Source organism: Adiantum capillus-veneris, chromosome 28 (genome assembly GCF_014529385.1).
Source record: "Adiantum capillus-veneris isolate H3 chromosome 28, ASM1452938v2, whole genome shotgun sequence".
Lineage (NCBI taxonomy): Eukaryota > Viridiplantae > Streptophyta > Polypodiopsida > Polypodiales > Pteridaceae > Adiantum > Adiantum capillus-veneris.
The window spans coordinates 12,605,492-12,626,966 of record NC_140958.1 but is presented as its reverse complement, the minus strand read 5'-3'; positions in this window follow the sequence as shown (position 1 = coordinate 12,626,966).

The window sequence follows — 21,475 nt, the reverse complement described above, 5'->3', positions numbered from 1 at the left end:
GAGTACAAGGAGATGTCACGTGCGTCCTAGTTCGCATCTACAACTAGGTGGTGCCCCTTTTCTTGTTTGGTTTGTGGCTGTGGGTTGTTGTTGTCTCTGATTGTGCTTGCCCCAGCCCCAATTGAGCAGCACGGGAGCCTCGAAGGGTGTTTAGAGGCCACTCTTCTTGTTGCCCGCCCCGGACCGCCTTAAATTGGTGCCCCCTTGGAGGTGGGTTTGTGTATGTTTTGTGTAGGCTCAACCTTTAGCATAATCAAGTAGCTTGCATGAATCATGAGAATTTGTATGATCCCTTCATTCCCATTGCAAGGCAAAATGTACACATAATTGTTAGTACTAAGTTGTAATTTCAGCGAGTAATTCGTAGAATTTTAGGTCCTCTTAGGTTGACCGAGATAAACGCTTCAGTAAATCCTTTTATTTTGCCTCTCATTAGGTACGACCTTAGTTTGGACGTCTATATATATATATTTTTTAAAGCATTAGTTCATGTATAGACAGTGGATAATGGCCCAAGAATAGAGGTTTTCCCCTTTCATTTTACTCCACACATTAGAATAAACATTGCAATTAGTAGAAAAATCCATTTTCAACAACGTATGGTGTTCATGTTTGGTGCCCAAAGAGTAGGAGAAATTATCGCATCACCAAACCCTGTCATCCTACCTCTAATTGATTATCATAGGTCATTTGATGTGAATATTTTTATTTTGTTGTAGAATAGATTGCAATTTAGAAAATATTATTGAAAAAAAAAATGTGCGTCATTTTGGAATCAATCCAATGGAGAGCCAACGCCAAATGTCTGGATATCCTCTTTTCTTTGGAGAGCCTGGAGAGGATGCAGAATTATTTTTGGCAAATTTCAAGATGTCTTGTTGTATCAAGAGGATAGTAATTGATCAAGAACGCGGAGAGATGTTTGAAGTGGTCCTTAGGAAAGATGCTAGCACTTGGTTTGACTCGTTGCCTGAGGAAGTTAAAGGGAATTACACGGAAGTTGTGAATCATTTCAAGAGATACTTCTTTGATCCCCAAAACACTCAAAAACTATGGCAAGACATTGTTTCTCATAAGCAAAAAGACTTAGATGACTACTACTTGTACAAGCAAGAGTTTCTACGTCTTTGGGCTGTATGGGTGAGAAATGTTGCTAACCCTGGTGATGGTGCAGAGTTCCTAAAGAAGGAGAGGTTCATAGCCGGACTCTTTCCTGACCTTAAGATAAAATTTGAGGCCGGTGCACCTGCTACCTTTGAAGCAACTGAAACTAGGGCTGCTGAGAAATATAGGAAACTCAAGTGCTTAAGGGGGGAGGTTCCAATAGAAGGTCTTAGACCCAAAGGTAAGTCACAAGCATCAACATCTAGGGAGCTTCCTGAGGTAACGGCGGAAGAGATTGAGAAGTTAAATGAATCTTTAAGCAGCTTGTCAATTCACCTTGCACAAGTTGTAGGTCCAAAGAGACAAGCAAAGAAGTCTGAAGAGCGAGATTCACGACCTAGGAGAGTCTTGCAATGTTGGAATTGTGGTGAGTCTGGACATGGGATGTATAATTGTCCCTGGCCCCATGGGGAGCCAGGGAGACCTAACTTGAATTACCCAGTGATGAATGCAGGAGAAGGAACTAGTCAGCAACCACGGCTTCTACAAAGGCCAAATGGAGCAAGACCACCTCCACAAGGAGTGGAAGGAGTTCCACCTTTTCCAGACCCAAATGTGCATGTAGTAGAGGTGACAAACTCAAACGAGGTTGACATGGAAGCAAATGGCATTAAGCGTGGCCGAGGAAAAGGTAAAGAGAAAGAAGGTGTCACATCACAAAGTGACCATGGACGAGAAAAGAAGGCAAAGGAGACGAAGGAAGCTAAGAGGACTCGACGTCGTATCAATCTCCAAGACTTCCCTCTTGGACATGGTATGGCTCCATACAACCTTTTGGAAGACATGAGAGGTAAGGGTCCTGATATCTCATGGCCTCAGTTTCTTGCATTATGCCCACAAGTTAGGAGGGATTTAACAAAGGCAGTTAGCACTAGGAGAAAGGTAAAAGAGAGTGTGCCTGTTGTAAAAATTGCACATGCTGAAATGAATGAGGATATTACACCTGTGCTAGATTGTTACATCAAAGGAAGATTGGTTAGGAAAGGTCTAGTGGATGGGGGTGCACAGATTTGCATCATGACAGAGGGACTCATGCAAAAACTAGGCATGCACATCCATGAGACACCTGAAATTAAAGTCAAGATGGCAAACAATAGCAAAGCTAGGTGTGTAGGCATTTGTAAAAATGTCTCTGTGGAGGCCTTTGGCATTAAGAAGGCAGTGGATTTCTATGTCATGTCTACCAAAGGAAATGGTTACCCATTTATCCTAGGGAGACCATGGCTAATGAAAATGCGAGCTTTGCAAGATTGGGAGAGTGGAAAGCTAATTTGCATGAATGAAAATCATAAGAAGGTTGTCTTTGACATGAAGGAGCAACACCAAGAGGAGCTCCATGAAGAATCATCTCAAAGTGAGACGGAGGAAGGCTGGACCGATAGCACTTCAGAAGGAGAAAATAGCGGTAGCATTACTGAAGAGGAGTCTTCCATCGAAGTCATGGGGGTAAGGTTTAAGCCAAACAACCAAGAGACCTCCTGCCCAGGTTTGGAAGAGGTAGGTTCCCAAGAAAACCAAAAAGTGGAAGATGAAACAATGCTAGAAGGTATGTTATCTACAACACTTACAAAGGATGAAAGAGAGGAGCTCAAAGGTGTGTTAAGGAAATTTCCTAGGCTTTTCGCTAAAGACTACACCGATGTGCGTGGAGTAGATGCTGTTCAACACAAAATTGAGTTGCAGCAAGAGGCCACACCTAAGGCTCAAAAGCTACGAAGGCTAGGAGTCATCAAGGAGCAAGCTTTGCTCAAGGAGGTAAGAAAGCTTCTAGCAGCAAGATTCATTTATCTAGTGGAGAATTCAGAGTGGGTCTCTCCCGTTGTTGTCACTCCTAAGAAAAATGGCAAGTGGAGGGTGTGTGTGGATTACCGTCTACTCAATGAGGCAACAAAAAGAGATCACTTTTTCCTCCCATTTCAAGATGAGATACTAAATGAGGCAGGTGGTCATGAGAAGTACACTGTGTGTGATGGCTACTCAGGTTACTTTCAAATAGGTATCGCATTGGAAGATCAGTTGAAAACAACCTTCATCACTCCTTGGGGTTGTTATGCTTTTAGAGTCATGCCATTTGGACTGACAAATGCTCCTACACCTTTCCAACGCTTCATGAACATGGTGTTTCAAGCATTCTTTGGAAAGTCCATTAGGGTTTTTATTGATGATTTTTGCATTTATAGCTCAAAATCATTGCATCTACAAAGGGTAGAAGAAGGTTTAAAGAAGCTCTATGACATGGGAGGTCAACTCAACCCCGACAAGTGTCACGTAGGAGAGGATGAAGTGATCTTGCTTGGTCACAAGGTTTCCTATAAAGGCATTGAGGTGGATCCTTCAAAGGCAAAGGCTCTTATTGAGATCCCATCACCCAAGAATCTCAAAGAGGTCATCTCATTCATTCAAAAGGAGAAGTATATGTCACGCTTCATTCACTTAGCCTCGGAGTTACTTCACCATTTGCAAAAGTTGACACAACAAGTAGAATTTGCATGGTCTGATGATCTTGAAGAGTATTTTTGTAATATTAAAGTCATTTTTTCAGAGCTACCAACACTCATGCCTCCTTGTTGGGAGTACACATTCTTTGTTAGCTCTAGTGTTGGAAAGGAAACGATTGGTGCAGTTTTATTACAACAAGATCCCCACAGTACCAGGATGCGACCCATCTACTTTGCTAGTAGGGTCATGAATGCTTTAGAGAGAGGCTACATGGAGGCAGAACTCATGATGCTTTCTCTCATGTTTGCAGTGAGAAAGTTTAGATCCTACTTGCTACCAAAACCTTTTGTAATTCTCACTGCAGAAAATTTATTTCCTTGGGTGTCATCTCAAATGAATCTTAGCACCAGGATCTCAAAGTGGATTATGGAATTGCAAGAGTTCCAATACTCTTTCAAGGTAGAAGATAGTGTGCGTGCACAATTGGCAGGGATCCTTATTTATAGGGTACATGAGAAGGAGATGAAGGTGCTTGAAGTAAAGACCCTACCATTGCCACCACTTAAAAGTATTCCTAATGCTTTTACCTTGTTCTTTGATGGAGCTTTTCGACGAGCCACAAGAAAAGCAGGGGGAGGGAACCCAAGTGGGGAGGTGGTCATGAAAGATAAGGTCAATCTACCAGGTTCAACTAGCAACAATGAAGCAGAATATGACACACTACTTCATGGTTTAAAGATATGCATTGGCCAAGGTATACAACATCTCATGGTAAAAGGGGATGCACTTCTCATCGTGAATAAAATTTTAGTCATTTGGGCATGCAAGAATGAAAGCTTAAGGAAAAAAGTTCATGCCATTCGTAGGATGTTTAATCAGTTTGAAGAAGTGCAACTATATCATATTCCTAGGAAACAAAATGAAGATGTTGATTTACTTGCACAACAAGCAGTTACATGTGTTGAGAAAGAAGTGCAGGTCATCATGGTGGCAGCAACTGTCAAGCAACCGAGATACGAGGGATTGGAGTCACTGACTCCCATTATTAGCTATATTTTGGAGGGTGAGTTTCCACAAGACTTCACGAAGGCTCAAAAGAGGAGACTCATGAAGAAGGCAAGCACGTATCTCTTCATAGAAGGATCCCTCTACCAAAGAGGGAAGGATCAAGTGTGTAGAAGAGTACCAACTAATGAGGAAATCCCAGCCATTCTAAAAGGTTTGCATGAGGAAGCGTGTGGTGGTCATTTTGCATAGGAACTCACTGCAAAAAAGATTTTGCTTGCCGGATATGTTTGGCCAAGCTTGCACATTGATGTTCAACATTGGTATAAAAGCTGTCACAATTGTCAGATTAATGGAAACAAGCGTCTGCTACATGGTCCACGTCAGTTAGTCCTTGCAAATGGTCCATTTGAAAAATGGGGCATTGATGCTATGGGTCAATTGCCTAGGACTAAAAATGGGAAATCATATATCTTGGTGGCTATAGACTGCATGACGGGATGGGTAAAAGCACAAAGTGTGGCAAAGGTAAATGAGAGGACAGTGAGCAAATTTGTTTACACTCACATTTGTTGTAGATTTGGCACACCTTTGGAGATTGTTTCTGATAATGGTCCAGGGTTTAGAAAGGGCTTGCTTACAGAAGTCTGTGAAGAACTTCACATTCTACATCGTCATAGTACACCCTACTATTCCCAATCCAATGGTCTAGTAGAAAAAGCTAATGGTGTCATTGCAGGCATCATTAGAAAGATGGTGAAAAACAAGACAAAGTTGTGGGATGACTTCTTGGATGGTGCCTTGTGGGCGTATCGAACCACATATAGGGAAGCCACGGAGTTCACACCATTTCACTTGGTCTATGGTCAAGAGGCTTTACAACCAATTGAGCTCAACATTCCAACAATGCGACTTCATGGCAGAGCAGCACAAGATGATCAAGAAGTATGGCTGGATCGACTTCTTACCTTAGCTGAGCTTGAGTGGAAAAGAGAAGCAGCATACGAGTGCTACAAGAGGAAAGCTACGCAGGCGAAGGTGAAGCTTGACAAGAAACTAAAGGACAAAGGCATCAATGAAGGAGATGTTGTGCTAAGGTATGACAATCGACTCGATAATTGTTTTGATGCCAAATTTGAAACTAGATGGCAGGGGCCATACATAGTTAAGAAGGATTTCAATTCAAGTTACTATCAACTTATGGACTTGAATGGGAAAGAGCACTCTACGAAGGTAAAGGGTTATCGCTTGAAGCCCTATTTGAGTCGACTTCTACCAAGTAATAATTTTTTGATTTTATAATTTCAATGATGACGAAAGCTATATTGAATGACCGTCGTGTACTTCATGAAAACGACACACGCATTGAATGAAAAAGTGACCATTTTCAAGGATTTTTGAAAAGTTAGGTTCACTTTTTAGAGTCTTCAGTTGTCCTTTCGAACGTACACAACAAGTGCAAGTATATTTTAAGAACATTTTCTAGAGAGAGAAATAGAATTTCTTAGAAGGCCCTCCAAATGACCTCCGAAATCTCCTAATCATAGCTGGGGCTGACCTTGAGGTGGGAACCCTATCCAAGCTTGAGGTCCTTGTCATGCTTGCTAGCTAAGGTGCTTAAGGTGTTTGTGGGAACCTTGCCCAAGCTTGAGGTGCTTGTCATGCTTACATGACTAAGGTGCTTGAAGTGTTCAATTCAAACATGATCTCTTAAGAAGCATAAAAGACACATGTCAAGATCCTCCCCATTTTGCCTTCATGATGTGCTCGAATCCTATTGGATAGACTTTGAAGGGGTCCAATGAGAATCTATATGCATTTAAATAAATAATTAATCTCTTTCTCTCAAAGAGGGAAAAGAGGACACTTGTTTAAATAATATGATTAAATAATACGAGAGAGAGAGAGAGAGAGAGAGAGAGAGGCGGTGGACCACGCATGAGAGGGAGGGCTGATTTGGGCATCCATATACTCTCCCACACAGACACACACTCTCTCTCTCTCTCTCTCTCTCTCTCTCTCTCTCTCTCTCTCTCTCATCATGTGACGTGCAAAGGACAAGATCTCCATCTCCTTCTCCAAGCTTGTTGAGAAGTTGAGAGCCTACACCAACACTCTTGGCTATGGAATGCAAATCCAACCAAGAGCCATGCTTCAATGCTTAAGCTTGCCATCTTATTCATCTTCATTACTATGCTATTATGCTATGCTAAGCAAGAAGAGTGATAATAAGTGAGGAACTATTTCTTTCTCCTTTTGAATGCTTCTTCTTCCTCTTCCCTACCCTCATTTTCCGCTAGCTCTCTCCACCTTTGAAGGTGTTTGAGGCCTTGGGACTGAGGACGGGGATTGTTAATGCTTTTACAAAGTTTATGTTATGCTCATGATGCATGAAGCTTTCCATCTTCATTGCATCACCTAGGTCACAACGAACACAAAGATTGTATTATACCAAGTCTCTCTTGATAGAAGAATCTAAAATACAAAATCCTATTGGAGGGGAGATGGGCTCCACATAAATCCGGTCCTCAACTTTTGTTAAGTTCTCTAAACCCTCTCTCTTGCAAAAGTATTGTTCATGCCAAGTTAATTAAGTATTATGGTTATTTTGCTACCGCTAATTAAGTTCACCCTCTATGTTCTCTAGATAGTCTCATAAAAATGCTTACTCTAATTCTCTTAATTCCGCTATTCTCAAAGTTCATAGGCCATTTCCATTACATTGGTATCATAGCTATTGATTTCTCTTTTCTTGCTTAAGAAGAAAGGTCCTTAAGTGGCCCATGAAAGGTTGTACCTGTTCATTGCAATAGGGTAAGTGGGACAGGGATCTATTTTCTTGGTTGAGAAGGACTTAGTTTAAGGTACACCATTGGGAACTATAGTCTTAATAATGAAGTCTCTCGGGCTTGCCTTTGGCTTAACCATTATTGAGCTACGAGCAAGCTCAATAGGAACCATAATCAACCGAGCAATGTTAGACCCTCTCCACTAGTCTTTGCAATCAACAGTGTCTAAACCACGGGTGTGGCTACTTGAGGACTAATTTTCAAAGTGAAGAAGAGTAGCAACTAAGGTTTTTGAGGGTACCAAAGCACAAAGTAATTCTATACATAAGTTTAATTAGCATGGCTGACAATAACCAAGAGAGTAGAATGAACATTGATAATTTTGATTTCGCACATGAATGTGCTAATGATAATGCCCCCATGTTTGTTAATTATCTTGTTACTAGGTTGCATCAAGCTATGGGCCAGCTTTGCAAGCCGAAGTTACCCAACTTTGTGCTTATGGGATTTCCCTTCCTCTCCAAGAGGAGAGAGAGCTTAGGAGGCCTCTTGATGAGACTCCCAAAAGAACACTCTCTCTCTCACATAAGAGAGGAGGAATCCAAAGAACAAGAAAGAAGAGAATCCCTAAGTTCCTCTGAAGATGTGGCCCCACGAAGATGGCGGTCTAGACGGTCGCCAACTCCTCCCACGAGGAAACCGTCAACCCATAGTCCTTCTCCTCGTCACTCTGAAAGGGAAGAGAGGAAACAAAGGAAGAAAAAGTCAAGAAAGAGGCCACCCTCTTCTCCTTCTTCTTCACCTTCCTTATCTTTCGACGAAAGCAATAATTATTCTCCTAGAGTATATAAGAGGAGAGGACATTGCAAAACTTACCCTGCATGGCGAAGATCCCAAAAGCTCAATAAATTCAAAGAGGGAGGAAAGAGTATCTCTTTTCTCACCTATGATGGCACCTTTGGTGCCACCGACAAAGTATTGGCCTTCATCCAACAATTCAATGCGGCCTTCGGAGATGAGGGCTTCACGGAGTCCTCCAAGCTACACAATGTAGCTATGCACTTCTAGAAATCTGATTGTCAATGGTGGGCTAGCCTTCGTCGCAAAACAAAAAAGGCCCAAAGACATGGAAAACTCTACGAGTTTCCATCATGAAGCAATTCCTTGCAAGCGATGCAAAGGACAAAGTACAGAACCTCGAACATGCAGTCACCGGGCGACCAAGGGACACATCTCGATGACTCTTTTGTGAAACGGGGCGACGGGGGGGGGGGGGGGGGGGGGGGGGACATATGAGGTCAACCAGACCACAAAAGACCACGACAGTGCTTGGCGGGGTCGGACGGGACAAAAAAAGCCCCTGTGCATGCCAGAGCGCGCAGGGAGCAAATCTATCACTGCCAGATCTGCTTCCTTCCACGCAGTGGTGCACAGGGCCTTTTTTTGCCTCGTTCGACCCCATCGAGAGTGGCCATGGTCATTTGTGGTCCAATTGACCTCGTATGTCCCCTCGTCGCCCTGTTTTGCAAAAGAATTATCGAGACGGGTCCCCGACCGCCTGGTGGCTGCATGTTTGAGGTTCTGTGTATGTGTTGCAGAAATGAAATTTATTGGACAATGTGAATCAGAAAAAAACAAGTACTGAATGTTGAAGAAATTGTTGACAAAAACAATTATTATGTATTGATTTGGATATTACATCATGGTCGATTAGTTTTTCTACGAATTACACCTGTGCATATGGGGTGAATGACTGACTTGACGCCAAGGAATTTTATATTTTTCTCTGGGTTTGTCAACCCTTGACCTAGGCTCAAGGCGCAGTGGGAGAGGACCGAGCCTAGGTGCTTGTCTGTAAAGGCATAAAATGCTGCCTCTCGGTCCACCAAATATACATTTGTGAGCATTTAGGGTAAGAGAATCTTTAGCGAGTATGGCACTTAATGCTTTGCTATTCAGCAGCTCCAAAAAACCATTCTTGGAGAACTCTATGTGAGAAACTCTAAGAATCGATGGCCCAAGGTGGCTCAGGTAGTGCCAAAGCGAGCTATCCCTACCCATGAACACATTGCATGAACCTCTAGTACGCATTGCAAACTTATCAACATGGTATGCCATTTGCAAAGCATTTTAATTAACTTTAACACTTGTAGTAAGAAATAATAGACAATCTTCCAGGTGAAGATTTTTTTACCTCAGTTTCTTCATCCTTCTCTTCAAGGTTTTTCTTTGTAAGATCGATGCTAGATCGATCATCTCTACCAATCATGACTAGTGGTTTGTGTGAATGAAATGCGCTTTTTGGTACGCTTTCGTAGAAAGAGGCGTATGATTTCATTTCCACAAGTGTACTTGCTACTGTTTGCACCAACTTTTGTCCATTTTCATTGGGGAGGAAAGAGAGGCTTGCTTGGAGATATTGGTCTTCAAAGTCAATTTGAAAATTGACTTTCTCTTCCTTTCCATTGGGATCCTTCATGCCCATGTATATAGCAAGCATTGCAAGCGACTCATCTTCTCTAAGTCATAATGTTTTGGCAATGTTTTCAAGGAACAAAAAGTGACAATCATCCACCACCACCGCATGCAAAGTGAGAATTTGGAGGTTTGGGACCTCTTCCAACACCTCATCTCTTGCTATCATTCGATCTTTCTCCTCAGTGGAGCTGGGATCTTGCAAGAGGACAAGTGCCATAGATGCTTCAGTATGCTCATCAATCTCTTCAATAACTTTATTTGATTCCTCCACAATGGTCACATGTGGTCTTTGGTTGACCTTTTCCATTGATTTTCCCTTATCCATGCCCTCAAGAACGAGTAAGACTAGAACCATGTCCCAAGAAATCAATTGGGTATCTATGCACCCCATGCTCAAACCTATGAGATCATCTTCATTCTCTGTCATGTTGTCCCATTCCATGAGCTCTTTAATAAACGTCAACAAGAGAAACCAAAAAATTTTGTCAGCCGCATAGAGATGCTTCAGAAAATCCATTGGTAACCACGTCGTGTTGGATCCCTCAAAGATTATGGCATATTCTTCCATGTGCTATGCCATGTAGTCAAGAAATCTTTCTAATGCCTCTGCATGAAGGTTGACAGTGGCCTACATGTCAATTGTCCCCTCGAACACACTGAGTAGTTCATGTGCTCGATCTCCAAGTCCTACCTTTTCTAATTGTGTGAGAAGTGCATCAGTACACGCTGCCATGGGTTTGTTTGCGAAGAAGATGCGAAGAGAGCTTAGAGCTAGAGTTTTGTGAATGTGGGAAATGAAGTTTAAAACCTAGAAAGTTGGTTTAATACCCAAAGTCACTTTTTAAAAAGCACTTAAAATTAACGTCTAAATAACTTAAAACTATAATTTTAAACAAAATCACGTGACAAAGCATTGAAAGAACCAACATTGAAGACATTTGTGCTCCACATCAAAGAAATTGCACGTTTCAATCAAAAACTTGAACAAGTTGAGAATAAACAAGTATGCGTCGAAACAAGATTCAAAACACCGTATGTGTTAATGGGAGCAAAATCCCTGTCAGTTACAAGCTTTTACAAAATACATCGTAGAAACGAAACGTTATCACACAGAAAGCTATTCTCTTTTCTGGAGCGAACAACCTTTTCATTGATCACAAAGAGATATTGCTTGGGCAAGGTATATTTGAGATTAAGATACTCGTGAAGGTGACTGAAGTGCTAGTCATTCTTCACTGTAATGTGGTGCACTACATTGTAGTAGAGGCGTATTTGTAAGTCCAACTGATTCTCTAGTAGCAACCTAAGAGTCTAGTGCCTCCCATCCTCCCATCATCAGCTTCCAGCTTCCATCGTCAGCTTCCATCTTCTATAGGGAAAGACCATTGACAAGCTTCGCAATATGGTATCTAAACACCACATTGTCAGCAACTATAGAGCACTTGATTCTATCTCAGTGGTGGTTTACCACCTTAGTTTCCCATCGAGCTACAAGAAATCCGTTGATCACACTTCCCCCTTTGCACGTCCACATTGTTGGTGTCCGGTGAACACTCTGAAGTCGAAATATAAACACAAACACATGAAGAAACATAAGCCATGTTACCGTGGCTTTGTGGGAACCATAGGTGCACCTCATTGCTACTTGCACATCCACCCCAATTCTCCTTTTGGTTGCTACGATCAAGGCACTGTCTGGCTTAGGCCATTCCAAACTCTCCAAGGTTGGCGAATGAACTGGAGAAAGATTACCATATCCATTTCGCATAGGTGTGACATAAGTATGATTATAAAAAAAATGTCAGGTGAGGCAAGCTTAGAGGATGGATAGCCAGCATAGAGAAACTTGCCAAGCTCAGTGTGGATGGCCTCAAAAGTTCCTATGAAGGACTCTATTGGCTCCCACTCTACAAAATCGGATGGAAAAACATATGCAAACATGAACAAGCAATGGAAATCTTATAGTATCCAAAGCAACACACAAGGAAAAAATACTAAATAGACGATTGAAAAACTTGAGAGGAGTAAAATTACAATTTGCAGGAAACCTGGATGGAGCCACTGCTATCTCTAGCTTCAGTTGTGAAGCAACATACACATGTTGCACCTTTACAAGCCTCTTGTCATCTTGTGTTTGCTTGAACTCCATGATTCTTCCCTCTTTCTAGAGAGCTTAATGGTGGAGAAGGGTCAGGAAACCTGTTGAGAAAAGAAAGAGGGATGATCTAGCAGAAGGATATGCTGCAGATATTCAGCTTTAGCTAGAGGTGTTTAGTGAGGCCCATGGAGACATGGAGAACTTCAGCTTGAGGAGAATGCATCCCTCAAGAATGCAGTGAGATTGAGGAGGAAAAGGAGGTTCAAACTTCTGCTGCTGCTGCAGAGCTTTTGGGAGGGAAAACTGAAAGGAAGGGAAGAGAAGCAACTTTCAAGGTGAAGTGAAGAGAAGTGAGAGATGGTACAGTAGAGAGAGAGGGAGGGAATGATCATCACATTTTTAGAGGGACCCTCTTTTAGGAGAGAGGGGGGGAGAAACTGGCAGCCACACTAGAGAGAGAAAGGATTGGTTTTTACTCAACTATTTAGAGAAAAGTTTAGTTTTTTTAATTTAAAAAACATTTTCTCTTTATATTCTATAAAAGAGTACAAGTTTGACCACTTACTTTTAGGCCCTATCATACCCACCATTTTAGTCCACATGGCATCCACCCATTTGCCCCTTTCATAATCTCCTTTTTAATCCCATGGCAAATAAAGAGACCCCCTTAGACCCCATTCCCTTCCTAATGAGAGGACGAATCAGAACTTCAATGGGAGCCACTGAATTACAAGCAATGGAGGCAGCTGTGCCCAAATCATTTCGTACGCAATATGTTGTTTCAAGTTAGTGGAAATTCTAAGGCATCTTCTCCCTTAAAAGTTTCATATTTGCAACACATTATACTCGCGATAAATATGCTTTCAAGATTTATCCAAGTATACATATCACCACCAAATAATAGTCAAGTGTCAATTTAATTTGTACAACAAAGCTATTGTTATTATGTATTGTGGCTCAAAGTACATTGGAATGATTGTCCCACCAAAGGAGGCATTGGCAAAGGACGTCCGATCAAGAAGATTCATGTCCGGGAGGCCAATCAAGAAGACCCTTCTCACAAAAGAGGTTACACATATTTTCTCGAGGAAACAAGGATCATTCAGTGGCTCACAACCCAAGGCATGGATCTGGCAAGTCAAGGAGAGACCCCAACCATGCTGCGTGCTCGTATAGCAGACCTGGAAAGAAAGTTGGCATGGTACTAGGTAAGGTATGAACTTGTAATCGAAAAAGAGATAGGCAATGTTGGTCCAATCAATTCATTCGATAGTTCAAAATTTCATGTATTTGATCTCCGGGGGGAGAAAGCCCATGATCTAAAGTAAATCTCTCAACCACTAATGAGCTCTTTTTGTATCTTAAATCTCAAGATTTGTAAGTAAAACCTCTTTTTGATTTGTAAATCTCTATTTGTTGAAACAAATGAACATGTCGGATGTTGTTGCAATTGTGTAAGTCTTGTTCTCTCTCTCTCTCTCTCTCATTGTCTCTCAGAATTTCTCTCCATCTTCTTTCTATCATTTCTCTTCAACAATGATAGAAAGAAGATGGAGAGAAAGTGAGAGAGAGAGAGAGAGAGAGAGAGAGAGAGAGAGAGAGAGAGAGAGATTGTGAAGCTAAACTCCAAACATCTTTTGCATTACATTGTGAATATAGTACAAAATTTATAGCTCATTCGTCTCCTCAATCACATGTACCATGTCATCAATTTCTTTGACATCTGATGTAATGTAAATGGCCTATGAACTTTGAGAATAGTGGAATTAAGAGAATTAGAGTGAGCATTTTTGTGAGACTACTTGGAGAACATAGAGGGTGAACTTAATTAGCAGTAGCAACATAATCATAATACTTAATTTCCTAGGCATGAATAATACTTTTGCAAGAGAGAGGATTTAGAGAACTTGACAACAATTGAGGACCGGATTTATGTAGAGCCGTTCCCCCCTCCAATAGGGCATGAATAATACTTTTGCAAGAGAGAGGATTCAGAGAACTTGACAACAATTGAGGACCGGATTTATGTTGAGCCGTTCCCCCCTCCAATGGGCTTTTGTATTATAGATTCTCCCATCAAGAGAGACTTGGTACAATACAATCTTTGTGTTCCTTGTGACCTATGTGATGCAATGAAGATGGAAAGCTTCATGCATCACGAGCATAACATAAACTTTGTAAAATCATTAACCATCCCCGACCTCAGTCCCAATGCCTCAAACACCTTCAAAGGTGGAGAGAGCTAGTGGAGAATGAAGGTAGGTAAGAGGAAGAAGAAGCATTCAATAGGAGAAAGAAATAGTTCCTCACTTATTATCATTCTTCTTGCTTAGCATAGCATAATAGCATAGTAATGAAGATGAATAAGATGGCAAGATTAAGCATTGAAGCATGGCTCTTGGTTGGATTTGCATTCCATAACCAAGAGTGTTGGTGTAGGCTCTCAACTTCTCAAAAATCTTGGAGAAGGAGATGGAGCTCTTGCACTTTGCACTTCACACAATGAGAGAGTATAAGACCTAGCGTAACTGAACCTGGGATCCTCCTCCCTACCGCCCCTTATATAGGCTAGCTCCTAGCACTTGCCTTAAGAGGATCCCTAGTCCGCACTGGTCCAGCCGGCCCTTGGCCTAGGTCCCTGACCCCCTAGGTTGGGCCTTGCCCTGTAGGACCCTTGTCCTGATATTACTCCCCCCTTAAGGAAGGGTTTTCGTCCTCGAAAACACAAGTAGTAATATCTTCTTAAGAATACTGATGTCATCTTTATTGACGTCCCATAATTAAGTGAGCCAGTTGTTTGTATGACCGATAATTGGTGCAGTGAGGAGGTTCAATGAAACCAAGAGCAATATCTTGATTTTCAACATTGTTGTCCATTTGCAACCACTTGGGCTAAATGGTAACTCCATTTATAACTCACTTGAGTACTGTAAAGGAGTAACCACAACTAAGAGTTGTCCAAAAGCATAACCAGTTTTTAGATCTTCTAAAGGTACTGGAATAATGCAAGGAAACCTTGGCGTAACTTTCCATGCAGTTGTGAGCCAGATTTCTTACTTGCCTGAGTATCTTGAAAAGTCCGTAGATAGGGAATGTCCTCGTGTTAGAATTCTGAATAGTTTGGAACCCAAATAACTACATGTTCATTCCTAATGAAGGTTACGTGCCAACATACTTTGTCAGCACACGTGGTAAGTCCTTGACGTATGAAAGTATTGACACAATCTCCAACCCCACCACAAGAGGTGTTCAAAGTCGAAAATCGTACTTAAGCAAATTCTAGAATAGGGAGAAAATCATCTATTCAGAAATGCATTGTGCTAACATATGCTCTTAGCAGATTCTTTAGCACAAGATTACTCTTTCTAATCTGCCTATCCCCTTGGATAACTGATAGTACAGAGGTGTGTTTTTCTCACGGTTTACAGACAGTCATCCCAGATGATTGGTAAACGGGGACACAGTAGTGTTTAACATTATGAAGAAACAACAATGTCCGAAATAACCATCATGGTTAACTTGAAAAAATCCACAAACGCCCAAACCGAGCCATGACCTCTATTGGTGATTAGTGGATCCAAAAGTAATCTCATAGAGATAGTGCACATAGAGTGAAAAATGATTCATAAGCAACAACCTGAGGAATATGCATGCCGTTCAAAATCAGCCTTTGCTAAACACCAGGGCCCATAACACCTAGTGTGCATGCATTTAGCAAAAACTAACCCGAACTTGTATATCCATAATGAGCCTTGCCAATACTTATGGCAAAATGTGATGCGCGTAGCACACATGGAAAAAGAATGTAAAGAGTTCGGAAAAGAAACTAAATACGTGCAGTTGCAATCTTTTGCAAGCCTTGCTGAAACGTCTGAATGAAAATAGAAGGTAAAACATTGATCACTTCTAGGTACAGACAATGAAACTTTTTCATTTACAACTTATAGCCTTGCTATATGTATAAACAACCATCTGTAATGTTGTTTAGCAGTACTTGTACCTTAACAAGTCATTCTAAGTATTCGACAATTTCTGGCCACGAAATTGCTCTTGATACTTCGTGCTAAAAATGGTCCAAAAAAAAGATGTGACCAGCACCTAGGGACTTTGTCATGACACATAATTGAAATAATGGTGCCAGTGTCAGTCTAGAGACTCATATTCTCCACATGTGGAATATGTCTCATGTAAGGATGTGTAAAAAAGAACATCCTTCAAGTACAAGATGGACTTCTGTGCAGAGGTAACTGCAAACACTCTACGACGGGAGTGAGAGGGATCCTCATTAGTTTGCTCCACACTGGCTAAACCGAACTCCTTGAGTTCCTAGACCATGTTGTATCCCATGTGACAACATGTGCCAAATTGAACCCTACAAGTACGTTCATAATAGCATAAGGCAGAAAGATAGATTGGACACTTGGCCCAAAAAACTTTGTGCCGACATGCCCTTGGCATGGCTCTGTAACATTCAAGCATACTTAGACGTCTTAAAAAACCAAGCAAAGCATACTAAAAATGGAATAACACCAAATCAATAGATGCGTACCTGGAGATTTGAACGTAATGTACACTTGCCGCTATTCAAATGGAGAGGAACACGTCGTCCACATTGGAAAAAACAAGCAACATTGTACTAGAAACCCTGGGTGTTGCCTTCAAAATCCAAACCCATTGAGTAGAAGATACATTGTCAACCACCCTGGTAAGATCCTTTGTAGAACTGTGCAACTAGCAGGTAACGGTAACCAACATAGGCAACAATGTAAAGAATGATTAGAATCAACTTGGAAAGTGTGTCCGTCCGCTACCGCATTTGGTAGATTGCGGAATTCTTTCCTTGAAAGTATAACTGGGAGAGATCAACTGTGATCCTCAATGCATATCAAACTGTGATCCTTAATGCCTATGGGGTGATGTGACAATCACCCGCCGGGTCTTACCCCAAAAACTATGTCCATAGACACACCGTAGTGCTATAGTGAGAGCAAGAAATCCACATAAGTCAGATGTCTAGCTCGTATTAACAGCCATGCTGTCTCAACTGTGTGCTGCCTCTAGACTCCATGGTATAGATCAGCTGATGTAAGTGCAAGAGTATCAAAAACTCAACTTGAGCATCGCACTAGAAACATATAGTGCAAAAATGACACCCTAAACATCCGTAATGAGAAGACTCTTGCTTGTCCATTAACGTCGATGTGTACTTCCTTGGGTATATCTTGACAACAATCACCCAAAGAATGCCGATAGTTGGGTCTTACCCTTCTCATGACATCGGCTCTTAGCCTGTTTAGCTCATAGCCCTTATGCAAAATAGTGTTCAATCGACGAACCGATGAAGACTAATTTGAGTAGCATCTTAGCCATGTGCTAGCTGTGAGTTAGAGCACCTTGGATCAAGCTAACTCACGAGCAGAATATGTATCAAAAGCTTCCTAGAAGAGTTTCATTATTCTTGAAAGAAATAAGAAAAAGAGAGAAAAGAAGAGCATGCTGGGCTGAGGAACTGTCCTTAAATTTGTAGAGTGTGTGTCCAGAAAGTGTGCTCTTAGACATCTTATGCCTGAATTGCATCTTATCGTATAAGCATTTCCCAGTTTTCCGGTATGACTCTCGCATCGAGAGAGGTAACAGAAAAACACAAAACTCATTCTGATCCACCTACATTGTAGGGGTCGTGATTACCCATGAAATAAGTCCTAGAATTATCCTTAATCTGTCCTAGACAGAGTTGCGAGTGTGATAGCGGAAGCGTCATCTTTCAAGCGGTGGACTTTATGCCACCTGGTTAGCATACCTTGTAGACAGATGTTGAATCCCTCGGCGAGAGTGATGGCTTCAACGAGAGAACCAAATCCATAAGTGCCTTGCACAGTGTAGACTGGTAGGAATTCTATGAGGAGCTGATATTCATATTTGGCTAGTTTTCCAAACTTGTGTGTCACTGCCCGTGATGCCAAGTCATTGGGCTGTACCTTGGCACAAGGGAGAAGCCTTGCTTCATATTAAATTGTCAAACCATTGATCATTGCAGTAACATGTGGTCCCGAGATTTGGAAGGAAAAAATGGATTCCAAACCGGCTCATAGCCACTGGAAGAGTATATGGATGCCCAAATCAGCCCCCCCTCTCATGCTTGGTCCACCTCCTCTCTCTCTTTTGTATTATTTAATTATATCATTTGGACAAGTGTCCTCTTTTCTCTCTTTTTTGAGAGAAAGAGATTAATTATTTATTTAAATGCATCTAAATTATCATTGGATCCCTTTAAAGCCTATCCAATAGGATTCAGCACATCACGAGGGCAAATGGGGAGGATCTCGACATGTGTCTTTTCTGCATCTTAAGAGATCATGTTTAAATTGAACACTTCAAGCACCTTAGTCATTTAAGGATGAAAATATTTTATGTCTCTTGAGAGATCATGTTTGAATTGAATACTTCAAGAATGACAAGCACCTCAAGCTTGGGCAAGATTCTCACAAAAACCTTAAGCACCTTAGTCAGCAAGCACGACAAGCACCTCAAGCTTGCGTAGGGTTCCCACCTCAAGGTCTGTCCCAGCTTCCTTATGGTCTTAGGTCTAAGGACTTTTTAACACTAACCTTTGGAGGTATTTAATGAAGCTAACCTTAAGGTCTTTAAGATTCATTAGGTAGCATTTCTCTTTGACATACCATCTCTCATTTGGACCCTTTGACCCATCTCTCATTAAGACCCTTTTACCTTGGCCCGTTGTCGAGAAATTTGCGGTTTTGTCAGGAAAGCACCGGGCTTATGGCTGTGAGATTTTGTGAGAGAACTCCAAAAAACTATATGAAGGAGTTAAACCATAGATGCCATGAAGACTAGGTTTTGAAAGGAAGTGCAATCAAAGAAGTCCCACTTTTTCTCTCTTGCACTCACACACACAAAGAAAGAACACAAAAGAGAGTGTCAAAACAACACAAAGATGAAAACATCATGGCTATGGTCATATCGTATCGTGGGTAGTATGAAAGGGTTAATAGATGAGTTAATGGCATTCAATCTTGGCTGACCAAATAGGCTACAAATTGTTCTTTGGAATTGTAGTTTTGTGCTTACCATAATATATATATTTTGTCTAGTGCTTGGGATTAATTGTGTATACAAATCCTCTTGGTTCATAGCAAGATAACTACGCTTACATCAAAAGAAAAGTTATAGTCTATAAGAGGTAGTATGATGGGATCCGATGAAAGAAGTATTTCATTGAGCCTTTCTGGGCCAAAGAGAAACACTATACGTTGTTGAAAGTTTATTTTACGGCTAATCCATACGTTAATTCTAATAGATCGTATAGAGTGAAAGCGATAGCAATTATCATCATATGGGTTATTCATCTAGGATAGTGTGTGAGAAATGTAGATATGAGAGAAGTGAAGAGATGAAAAGTTTCCCTCCCAAGCCCTATTCTTGCACGTAGGCAATAAGGATACTGGGGGGAGAGATGTACCTGTAGCAAAGAGAACCTAAAATTGTAGAGAGGATGAATTACTAAGAGTGAGAGAGATAGGTTTGGTTAAGGAGATGAGCTTAGATATATATATATATATATATGTTGGATTAGAGACGAAAAAGGAAACAACAAGAAATCAAGAAAACATCAATGTAGAACATATCTTACTTGACAAACCCTTTGACACCATTATTGATGGAGAGAGAAGAAGAGAATAGAATTTAACGTTGATTGATACGCCAAGTCCAGCACCTTCTTTGATTAGATTTGATCTTCCAAGGATAGCGTACAAGAATGTCTAGTCTTTCTCTAAGAGAAAGTGTAGGCTTGGCCTAATGTTAATGGCTAAGTACAATTAGGCATTACTACTCACTCCCTCAAGAATTCCTCTCATCAATGGCTTGAATGGTTGAGTCCCTTTCAAGGAAGAAGAGGTCCCCTTTTATAGGTGAAGGGAACGGGTTTACACAAGAAGAGAAGAGCCAATGTGAACAGAAACTGGAAAAGTTGGAAATGAGCTGTCCCTGCATGATGTGGACAGACTGGGGTCCAATATTTTGATCCTATCTCCTCAAACGTGGCTCCAAATAAAAAATTAAAAATATGGGTAGAAACTTCAGCTCATTACCTACGACTTCCTTTTTATGTGCATTTTCCAATTCAGATTGGAACCTTGTGTAAAAAATTCATCAAAATAGGGTCCATTTCTGGCAGCAAAAGTCTTCCTGTGGTCCCCTTAGCCTACACTTTCATTTGATTCCAAAGGACACCTCATGCCATATGAAAGCATGACATTGCTCCTTGACAAAGTTTTGTAATCATGCTTGCAATAATGCATTAAAATAAGTATATCTTTGAAATCATGCCACCTAGTGTGCCACTAGGATTTGATTCCCTCCTAGTAGCTATTTAAAAAGAAATATAAGAAAAATACATAGAATATATATATATTGGAGTTTACCCTAGATATAGGATCTAACTAGGGTGTGAGATGATAATGAGATAGTAGAAATAAAGAATCAATGCTTTTTGTCCCAAGTTAAAGAGGCGGAGCTATTGACGCTCTTCCCATAGTATTTTCTGATGGTAAAGTAAGAATAGATTACCCTTGAGATAAATAATAGGATGAGATAGAAAGCATATTATTATACTTAAATATGCATATGTACATTATAGAAAATATAACTATGTATCTAAAAAGTTACAAGATAACTCTTGTAGCATACGTTCCCACTATGTACGTGTCACAGCACGACATCCACCCCCTCTAAACCTGCACATCCTCCGGTATGTGCCACATTATTTCTTTGTAAGATCAGCCCTCTTGTACATATTCCTTGCTTTCTTCTTCACTGTATGATTCCAAAGCTTCATCTTCACTTTGATCTTTACATGTGGTTTGCTCTTCTTCCTCATCAACATCTTCTGGATCATTGTCTCCTCTTCTCTTAAACATTTTGATCCTTTTTCCTGCAATGTGAATCTTTACTTCTATACCATCTAGTTCAGACAAGCTGTAAGTAGCATTTTAATGCACATGCTTTACAACATACGGTCAAAACCATCTTTTTGAGAACTTACGCATGACTATGTGTTGGTTATCAAGGCTACTATCATACACTAAAACCCAGTCACCTTTGTCAATTGCTTTGCTCCTGAGCTGATGTCTCTTATCAAAGTAGTCCTTGTTTTTCAGCCTTGCATTTTTGAGTCATTCTTTTGCAGCCTCAATGTCTCCAGGTCTTCTCTCTAGTTGCCTTATGCGCAATGCAAGGAGATCTTCCCTGCTAAGCCCCTCTTGCCAAGGTAGTACATTCCATGTGGGAATTGTATCTTCAATCAGCATCACTGGCTTTTGACCATACATTATCTCCGCAGGCATGTAACCAGTTACTGAGCTATGTGTTGTACGATCAACCCATAAAGCATATGGTAACAGTTTTGGCCACTCACCAACTCTTCCTTCGCAAGCCTTGGCCAAAGCTTTGATGATAGGAGGATACCCTCTTTCACTCTTTC